Source organism: Cynocephalus volans, chromosome 9 (assembly GCF_027409185.1).
Source record: "Cynocephalus volans isolate mCynVol1 chromosome 9, mCynVol1.pri, whole genome shotgun sequence".
NCBI classification, from domain to species: Eukaryota; Metazoa; Chordata; class Mammalia; order Dermoptera; family Cynocephalidae; genus Cynocephalus; species Cynocephalus volans.
In genome coordinates this window covers 134,675,054-134,692,480 of record NC_084468.1, presented here as the reverse complement: position 1 = coordinate 134,692,480, position 17,427 = coordinate 134,675,054, and the positions used below count along the sequence as shown (strand labels likewise).

The 17,427-nt window shown below is 37.2% G+C and overlaps 1 protein-coding gene across 1 annotated transcript in view; it reads left to right on the top strand.

The window, feature by feature from the left end:
• FBXW7 (F-box and WD repeat domain containing 7) overlaps window positions 1-17,427 on the top strand; it is a 228,258-nt gene that overhangs the window by 119,827 nt on the left and 91,004 nt on the right. The window lies entirely within an intron of this gene.

Sequence of the window (17,427 nt, the reverse complement as noted above, 5' to 3'; positions counted from 1 at the left end):
TTCAATCTCCTTTATTGTTATTGGTCTGTTCAAATTTTCTACGTCTTCACGGTTCAGTTTTGGGAGCTTGTGTGTGTCCAGAAATTTATCCATTTCCTCCAGATTTTCAAATTTGTTGGTGTATAGTTGTTTATAGTAGTCTCGAATGATTCCTAGTATTTCAGATGAATCAGTTGTAATATCGCCTTTTTCATTTCTAATTTTTGTTATTTGAGTCTTCTCTCTTCTTTTTTTTGTTAGCCATGCTAATGGTTTGTCAATTTTATTTATCTTTTCAAAAAACCAACTTTTTGATTCGTTGATCTTTTGTATTGTTTTTTGGTTTTCAATTTCATTCAGTTCTGCTCTGATCTTAATGATTTCTTTCCGTCTGCTAACTTTAGGTTTGGATTGTTCTTGTTTTTCTAGTTCTTTAAGGTGAAGTGTTAGGTTGTTCACTTGCCATCTTTCTATTCTTCTGAAGTGAGCGTTTAATGCAATAAATTTTCCCCTCAATACTGCTTTTGCAGTATCCCACAGGTTTTGGTATGATGTATCATTGTTTTCATTAGTTTCAATAAATTTTTTGGTTTCCTGCTTGATTTCTTCTTGGACCCATATGTCATTAAGTAGAATGCTGTTTAATTTCCATGTGTTTGTATAGTTTCCAGAGTTTCGTTTGTTATTAATTTCTAGTTTTAATCCATTGTGGTCTGAAAAGATACATGGGATAATTCCAATTTTTTTGAATTTATTGAGACTTGATTTGTGACCTAATATGTGATCTATTCTGGAGAATGATCCATGTGCTGATGAGAAAAATGAATATTCTGAGGTTGTTGGGTGGAATGTTCTGTAGATATCTGCCAAGTCCAATTGGTCTAGAGTCTTGTTTAGATCTTGTGTTTCTCTACTGATTCTTTGCCTAGATGATCTGTCTAATATTGACAGTGGGGTGTTCAGGTCCCCTGCTATTATGGTATTAGTGTCTATTTCCTTCTTTAGGTCTAATAGAGTTTGTTTTATAAATCTGGCTGCTCCAACATTGGGTGCATACATATTTATGATTGTTATGTCTTCTTGATGGATCAGTCCTTTTATCATTAAGTAGTGTCCCTCATTGTCTCTTTTTATGGTTTTTAGTTTAAAGTCTATTTTGTCAGATATAAGAATAGCTACTCCAGCTCGTTTTTCTTTTCTGTTTGCATGGTAAATCTTTTTCCATCCTTTCACTCTTAGTCTGTGTGAATCTTTATGGGTGAGGTGGGTCTCTTGTAGGCAGCATATAGTTGGGTCCTGCTTTTTGATCCAGTCAGCCAGTCTGTGTCTTTTAATTGGGGAATTTAAGCCTTTTACATTGAGTTGTTATTGAAAGGTGTTGATTTATTCCTAGCATTTTATTGGTTGTTTGGTTGTCTTAGGTGTCTTTTGTTCCTTGCTTTCTGATTTACTGTTTGTTTTCTGTGTTTGTTGGTTCCTTAGGTTGTAGATCGTTTTTTTGTTAGCTTGTTTTCTCTTCATGAATGCCAATTTTATTATACTAGCGGGTTTAGATTTTTCTTGGGTTTTTATGGCAGTGGTAGTTATTTTTCAGGAACCAAACCCAGTACTCCCTTGAGGATTTCTTGTAAGGGTGGTCGTGTGGTAGTGAACTCCCGCAGTTTTTGTTTGTCCGAGAAATATACTATTTGCCCCTCATTTCGGAAGGATAGCCTTGCAGGGTAGAGTATTCTTGGCTGGCAATCTTTGTCTTTTAGTATTTTGAAAATATCATCCCATTCCTTTCTAGCTTTTAGGGTTTGTGATGAAAAGTCTGATGTTAACCTGATTGGGGCTCCCTTATAGGTGATTTGACGCTTCTCTCTTGCAGCTTTTAAGATTCTCTCTTTGTCTCTGAGTTTTGCCAATTTGACTATGACATGTCTTGGAGAAGGTCTTTTTGGGTTGAATACATTTGGAGATCGTTGAGCCTCCTGGATCTGAAGATCTGTGATTTTTCCTATACCTGGGAAGTTTTCTGCCACTATTTTGTTGAATATGTTTTCAATGGAATCTCCATTTTCCTCCCCTTCTGGAATACCCATGACTCGGATATTTGATCGCTTATGGTTGTCTGATATCTCTCTCAGATTTTCTTCAATGTCCTTGATTCTTTTTTCTTTCTTTTTGTCTGCTTGTGTTATTTCAAACAGCCCATCTTCAAGTTCAGAGGTTCTCTCTTCAACTTCGACAAGCCTGCTGGTTAAACTCTCCGTTGTTTTTTTTATTTCGTTGAATAACTTCTTCAGTTCAGCAAGTTCTGCTACATTTTTTTTCAGGACATTGATTTCCTTGTACATTTCCTCTTTCAGATCCTGTATACTTTTCCTCATTTCATCATGATGTCTAGCTGAGTTTTCTTGTATCTCATTCAGTTTCCTTAGAATTATCACTCGAAATTCCTTATCAGTTATTTCAAGGGCTTCTTGTTCTATAGGATCTAGAGTTTGAGATTTATTAACTTTTGGTGGTGTACTTTCTTGATTTTTTGTATTTCTGGTGTCTTTTTTTTGGTGTTTATTCATTGTGGCAGGGGGTTTCACAGTCCACCGGTTTAAGACTAATGACTAACTAGGATGTTGCTGTGGTTGCCAATTTCGTATGGCTCCCTCCGTGACTGCTCAGTTGGCCTCTAGTGCCTTGTGTGTGTGGTTGCCTCGGGTCTTGGGCTTCTCTGGGGAGCCACCTTTCTAGTCAGCTTGGACTCTGCTGGGCTGGTGGATCACGTACCACAGGGTGTGTGATCTCTGTTGAGCTTTCACTTCCTGTGCAGGACTTCTCCCTGTTCCGTGTGCTCTGGCCCAGGCTGTTAGATCGTGCAGTGGCGACCCCACCGGGTGTGTGGTTTCTGTCGAGTCTCCGCCTCCCTGGCCGCACGTCTCCCCACTCTGTGCGCACTGTGCTGGGCTGGGGCGTGTCTTCTGCGCCCCTCGTCTATCAGCTGGGCCTTCAAGACCCTGCTCGGCACCGCCTCGCCCAGGAAGTCTACCAGGTTTCTGCTGGGCACAGACGACCGGTCTCTCTGGGTGCCTTTGTAGCACTATGTAGATCTTTCTCGGGTCTTGTTCACCTTTGTATCCCCCCAGTATAAACCGAGTCTAGCGCCCACCTGCAGCCTGGTCTCCGGCAGGTTCAAGCGACCTGGGAACTCTCCTACCACACTATTCCCAACCAGAAATTCGTTAGGCTTTTTTCCAAACTGGTGGCCGCAGAGATGGTATCTGCCTCCCAGTAACAGGGAGTTTACCTGGGGCTGGAGTCCAGGGTGTGGTGGAGTGACAGTCGGCCCGCCCGTACTTCCTTGCTCTCCCGAGACTGGCCGGGGACGCCCCCCGCCACCAGCCCCGCCAGAGAACCGCAGAGGGAGTGGGAGTGGAGGCCGGTCTGCAGGCTCCGGAAAGCCCCGCGCCAGGCCATGCAAGTGGGAGGGCTCAGTGATGGCCGAGCAGGGCGGAGCTGCCCGCACCTGGGAAAATGGAGGCAGCACCTGGCGGTGAGTGGCCTGGTGGTGCAGGCGGGAGCCACGTGGGCATCCACCCCCCTGAACAGAGCTGTGCCAGGGGTCACTCACAGTGCTGTGCCAGGTCGGGCGCTCGCTCTGTCTCTGGTTTGCCGCCTTTCCCAGTTCTCGGCCGCTGCTGCCTCGGGCTGTTCAGTCGCGGTGCGGCTCGGGCGCTCCCAGGAATCTTCTTTAATGCCGGCCTGAAACCTCAAATCCTGAATAGGGCAGCTGGCCGCCTTCAGCGCGGCCCCGGCCTCCAGGGTCCTGTCTGCATCCACAGCAGCCCTGGCGCCGTGTTCCCTGTTTCGAGACTCGCTTTTGCAGCTAAGAAACAGTTCTTTTCCTGCTCCACATTTCAAAGCTGTTGCCTGTAAATGAGGCAGCCTCACCTGCCGGGGGCAAAGTGGCGGTCACCCCCCACGACTGGCCAGCAGCAGCAGTCCTCCCTTAAGAGATGGCGAGAGGAAGGTCCACAAGTTTCCCGGCTGCCTGAGGCCCATTGGCCACCTTTTCCACCTCAGCTACTCCGCGTCAGCTGCCGCAGCCGCCGCCATCTTGAAAACCAATATTCCTTGTTCTTACCATTTAGCTTTACTGGTTTATCTTTCACCACAGTACTGTGTGATTTCCACTGACCTGGGAATGGGATTCAGAAAGAGATGTTCAGAGGGACAATTACTTTATATCAGAGGGATAGTACTTGAAAGGCAGTGTGGTATAGGCTCTAAACTTCATTTCTTCATCTATAATATAAAATCTTTATCATAGGTTTATTGTAAGAATGAAATTACGATTCATACGCAAAACATTTAACAAGGCCTGACACAAAGTAAGATTCAGTAAGAGAAAATTATTATTTTGTGGTTATGTTGAGAATTCATTAGTAAGCAACATGACAAAGTCGGAGAGATTATTTGAGTTAAAGTCTGTAGAATTTGATTTTGTTGTTTTGCTTACAGTCTTATCAATTCAGACTGTCAATACTTGTAATCAAATATAAATATAGAGTGGCACTTAAGAGATTTACATATAGCTTTAATAGCACTTTGTAACTACTAAGCAAAAGCAATTAGAGTGTGTGCCTGAGTTTTTGGATGTGGGAAAGTGGAGTGCTGGTACAAATTACAGAGACCCTCTAGTTGTGAAGTAGGCCTAGGGCAAATCTCATTTGATTTCTTTTACTTTGCTGGAGAAAGCCTAAAAACTTTTCTTTTTCTTTTCTCTTCTTTCTTTCTTTCTTTTTTTTTTTTTTTTTGCAAGGGATAGGACCCACTGTTCTTGCCCCTGAGTGAAGGAAAAACGACGTTAGGGATCTGACAAAAAGAGAGTGGTCGCTATCTTAAGAAGGGGCTTTTATGTGAAAGGTAGTTATAATGGTATTATGTCACTGTCACCTGTGCCTTTTGTTTTCTCTTGCAACTGCAAGATAGTTATTATGCCATGCTGGAAGACAGCTTAGTCTAGTGGAATGAGCATGAATCTTGGCTCAGGCATATCTGAGTTTTACACATGGTACTGAATCTTACTAAATATAAATCTTTGGGCAAATGACCTTAACCCAAGCTCATTTCCTGTTTTGTAAACTGAGAATAATGATCTCAGAGTTCTGAATATGCAGTACCTAGCATAGTGTTGGTCTGTAGTGGGCACTTTGTAAATGTTTGCTGATTAAATGAAAGCAGGGGAAATATCTTTACTAATTTGTATATAAAACAGGCTTCAGATCTTTAAGATTTCTGCTGACATTTTGGTTTCTATATTTTGAGTAGCTGAACTGATGTAGAAAAAAGAAGGCATATTTTCGTGGTTTTCCTTTATTATTATTATTTTGAGTTAGCACCCTAATTTTGTACAGGCAAGAGGAATAACTTCAGAATGAAGGGAAGCTATCCAGAAACTTGAAGATCTAAGAAATGTTCCTTTCAATAAATCTAAAAATCAGTGGTTTTGGAGAGCAGTGACCACCATTATTATCTTCTAGTTATTTGAATAGTTGTTTAGTGGTAAAATCCTTAAGCAGTCCTCATTGTGATAAGGAATTCGAGTTGTGACCAATCCACAATGCTTCCTCTTAGTTTTAGGTTGAGTGTACAACACAGCATTGTTTGTACTGAAATTGAGGGTGTTTTGAGGTTTGAGAGTGTTTTACAACTACTGCCTTGTTAGGTTTTTCCAGAAATACTGTTCTATAACCTGAAAAATTTTAAAAATTTCTTGTGTGAAAAATTACATATCATTATATAAGGGATCTAGTTTACTGATTTAATCATTATGACAGTGTTGCTTTATTTCTACATAAATAGAGAAGATCTTTGTAAGAAAATCATTTTATTTCTTACCATATAAAAAATAATAGCTCTCAGTCTGTACTAAAAAGGAAAAAAAGAACAGTTTTAAGTGGATTATAATGTTTCTGGGTGTTAGAATTCATGTTTTAAATGTTTTTGGTTTTTAAAATTTTCTTGGTGGTGATGGTGGTTTTTGCTTTTTCAGTCACCGTAGTATTGACAGAGGGGAACATTGGTGGGCAGAGATGGAACCAAGCTAAAATGAAGTTCATTTTGCCTGTTTTCTACTAAATTCATCTGTCTGTCTATCTTTTAGAATTTTTCTTATTTATATGTCTTACAAAGCTCTGACTAGGGAGGGTGTTTTTCTTAAAATTTTAAACATTATTTTTATAGCCACTACACTTTACAGTATTTGTTTTGGATACAGGGCTTATGCCTTCGGTCACTGTTGTATCCCCAGTGCCTGGCACATGTTAGAGTTTAAATATTTTTCTTTTTCAATTCAAGTACACGTTTTCTGAAACCACACTATGTTCCATGCAGTCAGGCAGTATCTTCCTCAATATATCTGCTCAACCTTCCTGCCAAGAATTTGAAGAGGAAGGTGGAATGATTGTTTCTGAGTGTTTATCTGTGAATAGTGATTGTCTGGCATATTCATCTGAGTGAGGTATTGTTTTGACTCAGAGAGCAAGAAAAGAAATCCAAACAGGAGTTTTTGAAATGGGATGGAGATGAAGTAAAAACAGCATGAATTTACCTGAGTTCTAATTGTATACGTACCATACAAAGCCTCCCAGGAATTCAGGCAAGAGGGCATCAAGCAGTAGTAGTAAAAGAGAATAAGATTTCTAAATTTAAAAAGTGAATAACAAGAAGACATTTTTTCCCTTGTGGTCTACAATAAATAGTTACCATGCTAAAATTATAATTACTAAGATGGGAATCTAATTTAAATATAAAACAGAATCACGAGTTTTCTAGAGACAACAAGTTTTCTGTATTATAGTGGTAGGCTTATTCTGAAGTTCAAAACCTTCCTGTAAAATGATAGTGAGGCAGAATGGAGTTCACATCTAAAAGGATTTGAATCAGTACTTGCTATTCTTCAGAGTCTTCATTGTGAGTGTGTCAAGGCTTTTCATAAAGATGCTGAGTTATTTCTGAAATTTAACAGATTCTGGTTTTGTCTTGTCCTATAGGCATTGACTTTTTAGGGTAGTGGCTTCAAAGTGTTGTTCCTTTTAGCATAGTTGCTTGTATGGCCCTATCATATTTTTTAGTCAAAATTCTCTCTACCTCTTTGGGAACATTTCACAGTGAACTGTGTGCTGACTCCTTAATATCAGGAGTTGTGGACTCTGGGAAAACTGTAACCTTGCATGTTGAAATGGAAAAATCAGGGCTTTTATCCTGGCTCTCTGATGTGATCATATATGGTATTAGTCTGGGGAGCTAATGAGACTGGAGAAAAGAAGACTCAAGGCCTTGCTTCTTCAACATGTAACAAGCTTACAGTGAGAGTCTAAGAAGGCAGAAAAGTTTTTGCATTGTATTCAATTAGTATATATTTTTCAAATTTATAAACCTTTTATGTGAAGTGGAACGCACAGATGAGTTTTGAAAAACTTGTATACCTATGTACCCACCACCTTAATCAAGATATAGAATATCTGTATCACTCCAGAAGGTTACCTCATGCCCCATTTCTGTCAACTCCCACCATATTTAGGCAGCTACTTTTGTGATTTCTATCACTATAGATTAGTTTTGTGGATTTTTAAACCTCATATAAATGGAATCATGCAGTGTTATTTTTTATGTCTCCTTCTTTCATTCAACATACTGTTTGTGACATCAATGTTGCATGATCAGAAATTCATTATTTTTTAAATTTCTGTGTATTATTCTGTTCTATGAATATAACTCAGTTTATTTATACATTCTTCCCTTGATGAGCATTTGAGTTGTTTTCAGTTTTTGGCTATTCTTAATATAGGTGCTATAAGCATTCTCTTATCAGCCTATTTGTGGACATTTCTCATGGATAAATACCTAGGAGTGTACGTGCTAGCTCATAGGATGAATGTGTATTTTTGTAAGAAATTGTCAAATGATTTTCTACAGTGGTGGTACCATTTTACATTCCCAGCAACCATGTACAAGAGTTTGAATTGCTTCCTGTTTTTCACCAACGTTTGGTGGTGTATGGTTTCTTTTAATTTTGGCAATTCTTGTGGATGGGAAGTAGTATCTTGTTGTGGTTTTAATTCACATCTCCCTAATGGCTGATGTTATTGAGCACTTTTCATGTATATATCAGTATCTTCTTTAGTCAACTGTTTGTCTTTTACCCACTTTTTCATTCAATTAAAATGTGATGAATGACTGAATAAATACATGAATGACTTCTGTGATTGTTTGCTCTTTTCCGGGCAGATTTCACCTTTCATATGCAAACACTGAAGTCATGGTGACAGCAGTGCTGTACCTAAGAGACCTGTAGTAGGGATCTGTTTGCTCAATCGCAAGGTTTTTTTCAAAAGTACACTTTAGTCGAACTACCACAAAGAAATAGAAATATCTATAACAATTTATGAAAGACACTTACATTTTCATGTTTTAAAAATCTGTATTTATGATGCTTTTTAGTTTACAGTCTGCAGGAAATGTTACTGAATATTTTCTAGGAAATGGGAAAATTATCCTATGAATTTTACATGTATTTGTTGATTAATGTTTTTAGAAATTACAGGAAGTAATAGAGTATGTGGACAGTAATAGTGTGATATGATGGACAGCTGAGTATTACTTCCTGAGTGTGGAAAATATCCTCTTATTTATTGTCTATGTAAATACATGGGTGTATCCCTGCATTTTAAAGCTCCGCATTGGAATACACACTTGATATGTGGTGTCAGTTAACATCAAAAAGAGGGAAAAAAGCAAAAGTAGTTCTTGGTTTCTTCATGGAATTGGAGTGTGAGACATTTGTAATAGCAAATATGTTCACTTTTCTAGCCATCTACTTCCTAAATGTATATAAAAAGGTAATCCACAATATCTTAATCAAATCTATTCTCTGTGCTTTAGCCTACCCTTTGTCAACTGATAGTTACTGCATTACTTTCTCTTACTGTCTGTGTTTCCCCGCTTCTTTAGCTTACCCTTTGTTAACTGATAGTTACTGCATTACCTTCTCTTACTGTCTGTGTTTCCCCACTTTTCTCCTGAATGTTCTTCCACTATTTTCTGCCCTTTTTGCAAGGGGAAGGAGGAGGCCCTTGTATTCAAGATCTGGGCTGGCTAATTTCAGTATTCTGTGACACAAAGGAATATAAGAGGGAGGAAAGTTGACTTACTTTGCCAGTAAAGTTTGTAAAAGGTGGGCAAAGAAATATGTCAAAGAGGTTACAAGAAGGAAACATCATTTGCAAAGATACAGACATATAGGATCATATATTGGGAGACAAATAATATTGTTGATTAATGTACAGTTTCAGACAAATTGGTGTGTATGAATAGAGAGGATGGGACCAGGATGGGAATAGCTTGTGTGTTTGTGCTTCAGAGTTGTTTTTTTTTTTTTGACTTTCAGAAAAGTTCTAAGTACAGTACTAAGAATTTATTTTGCCCCAGACCATTTGATAATAAGTTGCCAACATGATGCACCACCATCTCCAAACACTTGAGTATGTGTTTCTTACAAAGACATTTTCCTGCATAAGCACAATATAACCATTAAATAAGGATGTTGACAATGAAATGTTAGACTGTTTTTCAACCCTGTTTGAGTTTCCTGAGTTGTCTGAATATACTGTGTTATGTGTGTCTCATATGACAAAAAGATTCCATTCAGAATTGTGTCTTACAGGGGCTGGCCAGTTAGCTCAGCTGGTTAGAGTGCAGCCTTTAAAAACAAACAAACAAACAAATAAATAAATAAATAATTATGTCTTGCATTTAGTTATCATGTATCCAGAATAGTTCCTTGATCTTTTCTTTACTTTCATTGCTTTAGCACTTTTGAAGATTATAGGCCAGTTATTTTGTACAATGACCCTTAATTTGCGATTGTGTAATGTTTCCTCATTAGTGAATTCAGGTTTTGCATCCTTGGCAGGTATATCAAAGAAGTGATACTTCGTTACTCTCGTGGCTTTGTATTAGGTAGTCATACTTTCAATTTGTCCCATTAAACAATGTTCACTTTCATCCTTTCTCAATCTTTTTACACTGGAGGAACACTTAAAATAATTTCCAAATCTTGGAAATTCTGACACAAAAATGGTTACTTCTACAGTTCATGGTACATTAACTTGATCAGTAAGTTGTAGATATATAATTCATTGATAATTGTCAGCGCTCTTCTGAGTAGAGAATGCTCTTTTTCTGTGGATCTGTTTATATTGGTGAACCTATTAGCTTCCTCTTTTTTTGTGGTTCCTCCTCTCCTCTTTTTTTGTGGTTCCTCCTCCCCACAAAGGATGTCAGCTCTCATTCAAGTTATTAGAGCAGTAGAGGAAACTCCTCATTTTTTTCTTTTCTTTTTTTTTATAACTGTACTACTTTTTTACCTTATGCAAGTAGGCCTTACCACAAATTTCTGCTATAAGAAATCCAAATGTGATATGGTATGTGCAAGAGTAATTTTCACGCCATACTTAAAACTAAAAATGCCATTTAAGCCAACTTTTCTTGTGGGTAAAATACAGCCCCCTGGTAGTTAAGCTTATCTTATTTTCCTTGAAATTAATCTCTTATCTTTTAATAAATTTTACAAAATAATAAGAAACATAATAAATTTTGTTTAACTAACTAGCTTAAGCCAAAATGGGTCTTAATTTTTTTTTTAATGTAGGCTCAGCAGATTTAATTTAAATAAGGGTTGTAAATTGATTTTAATTAATATTATTTACAACATGAAAATTTATTGACAGTGTTGAATAGTTGAGCTACTAAAACCATAAGCCAAAGCAATATGAATGGAAATATGGCTTAGACAGAATTTTATACAAGACTTTGAAAAAACATTTCCTTACTCAGCGATATGATCAGGCTCAAATATAGGCCTAGCAGTTAGAAGATTACATCTTTTATAAGCTTATATATGTAATAAAAAGTGTTATTTTTCAATCTTAAAAATAAAAATTGAATTTATCTCTTGTTTCTTGCTGCATAAATTTCAATTCCAGGTCAAACATGAGATAAGCAAGTCATGCAAATTTTGTTTTCAGCTGAAATGAGACCATTTCTGAGCTTATTCTTGATGTTTGTTGAATAAGAAAAAGATTGTTCATATGTATGAGTAGCTGGGAAATGCAGCATTATGTTTATTGTTTTCCTATAAGTGTAAGTAGCAAGATACTCTTTTCTTCACAGAAACCTAGAACTTGTCTGGGAAAGATCATTAAAACTTGTCTTGAATGTATGAGACTGCAGCTCTTCTTCCTTTTTTTCCCCCAAGTCAAATTTTCACAGTCAGAAGATTCAGAAAAAGGATCCCTTGCCCAGTTATACACTTGTGTTGAAAGGGAAGGAAAATCTGTTCAGTTTTGTTCTGCAGCTTTCTCCAGTTAGTTTCCAATAAGACTTGAGACTTGGTGATATCCTCTTCACTTTCAAGCCCAAGCAGCAGTGTAGACATTTCAAGATTTCCTTTTGTAACATGATGTTTTCGAAAAGCTCATTTTCTTTTTAAATCCAAGAATCTTGTTCTTTGAAGTAAAAACAAAACAAAACAAAAAACACAATTTTTTTTCACAGCTTACAGACTGAAAAATAAATACTCCATAGGGATAGTTTCTGCACCCATTCTTCATCTTCAAAGTATTAACAAAATCTAGCCTACTGTTTTCTTAAAAGGACCTCTTTCAGCTCATATACCTTGTTGAGAACTTTTTCTTTGCTAAGCCACTGGATTTCTTTGTGTGGTAGGAGATGTTACCCCTTCTTGAGTGGAATGACTTTTGTTTAATGAAGTTAACCATTTTGTAGAATTTTCAGAGCTTTTAAAGTTTTGTCCAAGAGTTTTTAACAGCAGTACCTCTACATAGATATTTTCTGTGTAAGTTTGGGTCCTTGGAGAAACAGATATCAAGATAAGATTTGATATGCAGACTTCCCCACCCTACTTCTTTCCCCTCCAGAGTTGCTTGTTGGAGCAGTGCCATTTCTAGTACTCTCAGGAGTTTGCTGGGAGAGCCCCAGAACCACATGGTTAGGTATGAAGGTTGCCATGGATTCCAAGATGAGATAGAGACTGTCAAGCAGCTCTGCTCCCCATAGTAGGTTACGTTGAAGGTATATCTGAGTGGGGTAACACGATGGCCACTGCACCCTCTATATCCCATTCAGGCTTGGACACCCTTACCCTTTGTGGGCATCTTTCTTACCCTTGTCACATTTGACATTCCCACCTATACAATGTTCTCACTCTGCTCTGCCTTTGACTAGTAGGATCACTCTTCATCCTTGTCAGAGTCAAGTTTTGACACTCTTACTCAAAGGTCTACCTCTCTTTCTCCCGTATACAGAAGCTCTGCTCACTTTGTTTGGACAGATTTCTCAGTTTTGGACTACCATCCTGCCTCTCACCTATATGCCTAACTTGCTTAGCTCCACTTAATGACTTTAGGGCTAAATTGTTGAGGGAGAGAAGGAGGAAGAAGAGCCATCCTGGTTTCTTATATCTGCAACTGGCTATATTACAGTTTCGTTCACTGACATAGAGAAAATAGTAGGATGATCTAAAAACAAATTTGGGCCTCAGGTGTGTAGGGGAGAAATAGAACTTTGGGTTTTAAAATAAGGAATTTGGAATATCTGTGAGACACCTTCATAAAACTAATAGGCCCAGTAGAGGAGTCTGATTGGAGATAAAAGAATTGGGAGTCATTAGTTTCTATGAGATAGTTGAAATCCTGAGTTTCAAAGAAACTGCAGATAAGGGAGGAGCTGGCAACCGAGAGCAGCAACAATCCTGCCTGAAGGATGCACTGAGGGATGATACCAAGGGAAATTAAGGGACAAGAGAGTTGTAAAGAAGAGGGATTGAGTGTCCAACAGTGTAAAAATCTACAAAAATAACAAAAGATCCACTGGGATTTAACAGCCAGTTTAAAATTTAGTTATAATGGAGTACGCCCAGATCACAAGGTTAGTTTAGTAAATGGGAATGAGGAATTCAATCTGGCCAAAACAAAAACATGTATTGTAAGTTAAGTAACATAAAAGCTAGGTATTGTCATGTAGACTGGGAAGTAGTCTTTTGCATCCTTTCCAGTAAAGATATGTATGACTGATTAGACTTGTGGATTTAAATTGTTCAGTTCAGATCCATAAAACTTTAGGAATTACTTGCTTACATGAAGGTACCATTTTGTGTTGATTTTATTAATCTATGTTACTAAGGATCTCTTGAGCCAATTTTAGTCTCTGAAAAATTTTCACCTTAAGGTACATAGATGATCTTCCACTTAACTACACTATAGGAGATATGGAACCAGAATTACTCAAGAATAAGTTTTTGAAATATTAAATTTTTTTAGCCACATAATTGTTTTTTTATAGCCTGTGCTGAAAATAACAAGAAATTTGATTTAAAAAAATGATTTTTATGAGTTAGAAGATAATTTACACATAAATGTTAAGCTATTAAGATTTATATCCTGTCAGTTTCAGAAGTATTACACACTTGTTTAATACAGAATACAACTTTAAAAAATATGTTTAAAATAATTGATATTGTATTTGTGACCTGGCTTGAAGTTCTTCTTTGATGACGAAAGCATGCTTAGAGCATGACTGGCTTAAAAAAAAGATTTCATAAACATTTGCTCAGTCAAATATTTTGAGCATCTACTGAACAGGCATTTTTTGTGGGTGTTAGAGATAATAGTGGTGAAAAAGAAAAATCCTTTTCCTCATGGAGCTTAAATTCTGGAGGGGGGAGGCCGATAATACTTAAATAAATGGATGGATAGATAGATGGGCACTTACTATATAGCAGGTACTATTCTAGTCCTTTTATATAGTGCTATAGAGAAGAGTAAATCAGGGAAAAGGGAACATGGTGCAGAAGGTATTGCTGTTTTAAATAGGATGATTAGGAAAGTGTCATTGATTAAGGGACATTTGAACAGAGTCCTGAAGGGGAAGTAGTGGAAAGAACCATGCAGATATGTGGGGGAGAGTACTCAGGCAGAGGAATATCCAGTGCAAAGGCTCTAATGTTACAGCACACCTTGCTCTTTGAGAAAGAACAGAAAGGGTGGAGCAAATTGAGAAAGATGAAGTCAAAAAGTAAGATATGAGGTTAGAATGCTGGGATGTGTGTAGATTATATGTGGCCTAACAGGTGATCATAAAAGACATTGGCTTTTACTCTGGGATGGGAAACTTCGTGGGTTTTGAGTAGTGGAATGATAAAATATAACACTTTATCATGTATTCCAGGTACTTACTGTTAATCAAGTGTGTGTGTTAGTAAGTAGCATGGTCAGAAGACTCCTAGTGATTAGGGAGGCTCTTTTAGGATTTAGTGACAATCCTAAACTGTTTGCAGAAGGTGATTCCAAGCTTGGAATTACCCTTCCTGATGATCAGTACAGTTTGCTTTATTTTCTTGTCATCTATGTTGTAAAGCTTCTTAAATGACTTTATAGCTCAAGCCTAATGGATCATACCTGCCATGTAACTTCTACAAATGTTAGTGTTGCACAGTCATTTGGAGACTTTGGTAATTTGCTTAAATCACCCCTTGTTTTATTAGTGTAAACGGTTTTTCTCAGTGTCTACTATGATTTCAAAGTTAGTCTTTGCCTTGAAATGTTTCTTTCATGCTCTCAACTGTAGTTCAATCAAAGACAGGCTCCACAGGCTTAATTTTTTCAACATGTGTGCTATGCCTGCTTTTATTCCTTTAAGCATCCTAAAGTAAGCAGTTCATATAGTTTTGAATTATCAAAGTTGTTTTGAAAAGCAAGGTTTATGAGAAACTAGTTAAAAAGTTTATGAGAAAGTAGTTACACACACACACACACACACACACACACACACCCACCCACCCACCCACCCACCCACCCCTGAAATTAGGTCTTAAAGTGCCACTAAACCAACAAGGGATGGTCGTAAATTTGAGGAAGGTCATGGAGTAGCTCTGCTTTCTTTAAATAACCTTATTTTTAAAATTTTTTTAGAGCAAAATTATTACTATACTTCTCCTTCATCCTGGGATGGAGCTGAGTGTAGGTGCTTTTTTTAGGTACCCTTAGGTCAGGACCTCTTTGGACTTACCACTACCGCAAAAAGACACTGCCAGAAGAATGCCGTTCTCTCCACTTACTAAAGGAAAAGTAATGTCCCTTCTCCCTTTTCTTTCTCCAGCAATTACTTTATGCAAAGTCCAACTTTATTTTGTTTGGGCTATCTGAATTTTTAATTTGAAAAATTTAGTAATGAATATCTATATTGGAGATTTTAATTTCTCTGATTATTTATCCTTTGTTAGTTTAGCCAAACCATTATGGTAGGTAATGCTATATGGCTTCTTCATTGGTATCATAGAATGCTATGTGAATTTTGCATTGCAAGCAGTGCTCAGTCTAGAGGATTTAGGTAAAGTAGGTACAGTCTATCCTCATTATTTGCAGATGCTGTATTTGCCAATTCACCTACTAAGTAATATTTATTTATAATCCCCAAATCAATACTTATGGCACTTTCACTGTCATTTGTGGACATGTGTATGCACAAAGTGGCAAAAACATTGAGCTACCTGACATGCATTTTCAGTTGAAGTCAACAAGGTGACGGTCTTCATTCTTGTTTCAGCTTTTATACTGTAAACAAGTGTCCTTTCCATGGTCTGTAGTGAAACATTTTCCCCATTTTTGTTTTGGTGAATGTGCTGTTTAAAATGGCCCCCAAGCATAGTGCTGAAGTGCTGTCTAATGTTTCTAAGTGCAAGGAGAATGTGATATGCCTGATGGAGAAAATAATGTATGTTAGGTAAGCTTTATTCAGGGATGAGTTATAGTGCTGTTGACTGTTAGTTCAGTGTTAATAAATCAACAATATATATTAAATAAGGTGTCTTTAACAGAAACACACGCAGAAAAGGTTATGGGTTGATAGGTTTATGAAAATGTTGTGACCAGAAGCTTGTGGGAACTATATTTTGCCTAGGAGCAGTGGTTCAGTATTTGCGAATTCAGTGGTTGCAGCAACTTCATAGAACACAATTACAGTGGATAATTAGAATCAACTACTTAATTAAGGGTGATGATTTATAGAGACTTTAGATATCAGAAATGTTCCATAATTCCCTCTTTCTGAAACCATTGTTTCAGGTATGTTTAATACAGGCATGCAGAATTGTAATGTAAAATCTAATTGTACTGTGAGCTCCAGTCAAAAAAGGTTAAAAGACATTGATTAACATGTGAAGAAGCATTTTTAAACATTATCCTCCAGAAGATTAATATGTACCTGAAACATATTGAGTGCTCAATAAATATTTGTTCTAGAGTTATAATCTTTGAGCACTGTCATGATACTGGTTTTGGAAAAGAAGGTCAGTATCAATGTCAGAGAATAATATTCCTTCAGGATTTTATCCTATGTAATTATTGTAGACTAAGGTGCATGAAAGAAGACTCAGTTGAATGTCAAGTTCTTGTCCCTGCTTTGCTTGAAGCTAGCAATCTTGAGAAATTTACTTAAACTCTTTGAGCCTCGATTGCCTTGTTTGTGAAGTGAAGAACATTTCAATTTAAAAATTCTGTGGTTTTCTTTTATCAGTATTATTCCTGACCTTGAATCATTCCTATTCTCATCATGTCCAATTGCCAAGGAAGTTGTGCAATTTTATGTCAAAGTATATGTCATCAGATTTTATTTTACTGAACTCAAGTTCAGTCTCATTAGTCATCAATAAAAACATAAATTATGTATCAGGTCTGTCTTGACATGATGTACTCTTATTGGTAAGAAGAAATAAAAGAGCATCCTTGAATTTTACATTGAATTTTAGGATATAGGATTCTGTTTGCTGTTGTTTGTGTTTTATATGATGCAGTGTTCTAAATCACATAAAAAGTTTTCTCTAAGATTAGAATTAGAGTTTTAAAAGCAAAAATGTACATTCTTTTGACAATACTTCGTTCATTAACTTTTTCTGGCTGGCAGTTCCAAGTTTTAAATCATGGGTGCTTATTTTTTTTTCTTTTTCTTCTTCTTCTTTTTTTTTTTGTGTGTGACCGGTAAGGGGATCGTAACCCTTGGCTTGGTGTCGCCCACACAGCGCTCAGCCAGTGAGCGCACCGGCCATCCCTATATAGGATCCGAACCCACGGCAGGAGCACCGCTGCGCTCCCAGCGCTGCACTCTCCCAAGTGAGCCACGGGGTCGGCCCTTAATTTTTTTTATGTATATAATGTGTGGCATTATTTTATGTAACCTTAAACATGTCCCTATAGATACCAGCAAAGGATGAAATTTAAGAATGAACATTATGAAGAGATGCTATATCAGATAAAATTTTAGAGCTTATTTAAAAATTTAAAATTTTTATCAGATAAAACTTGAGAAATATAGTAAAAAGAAATAAATTTA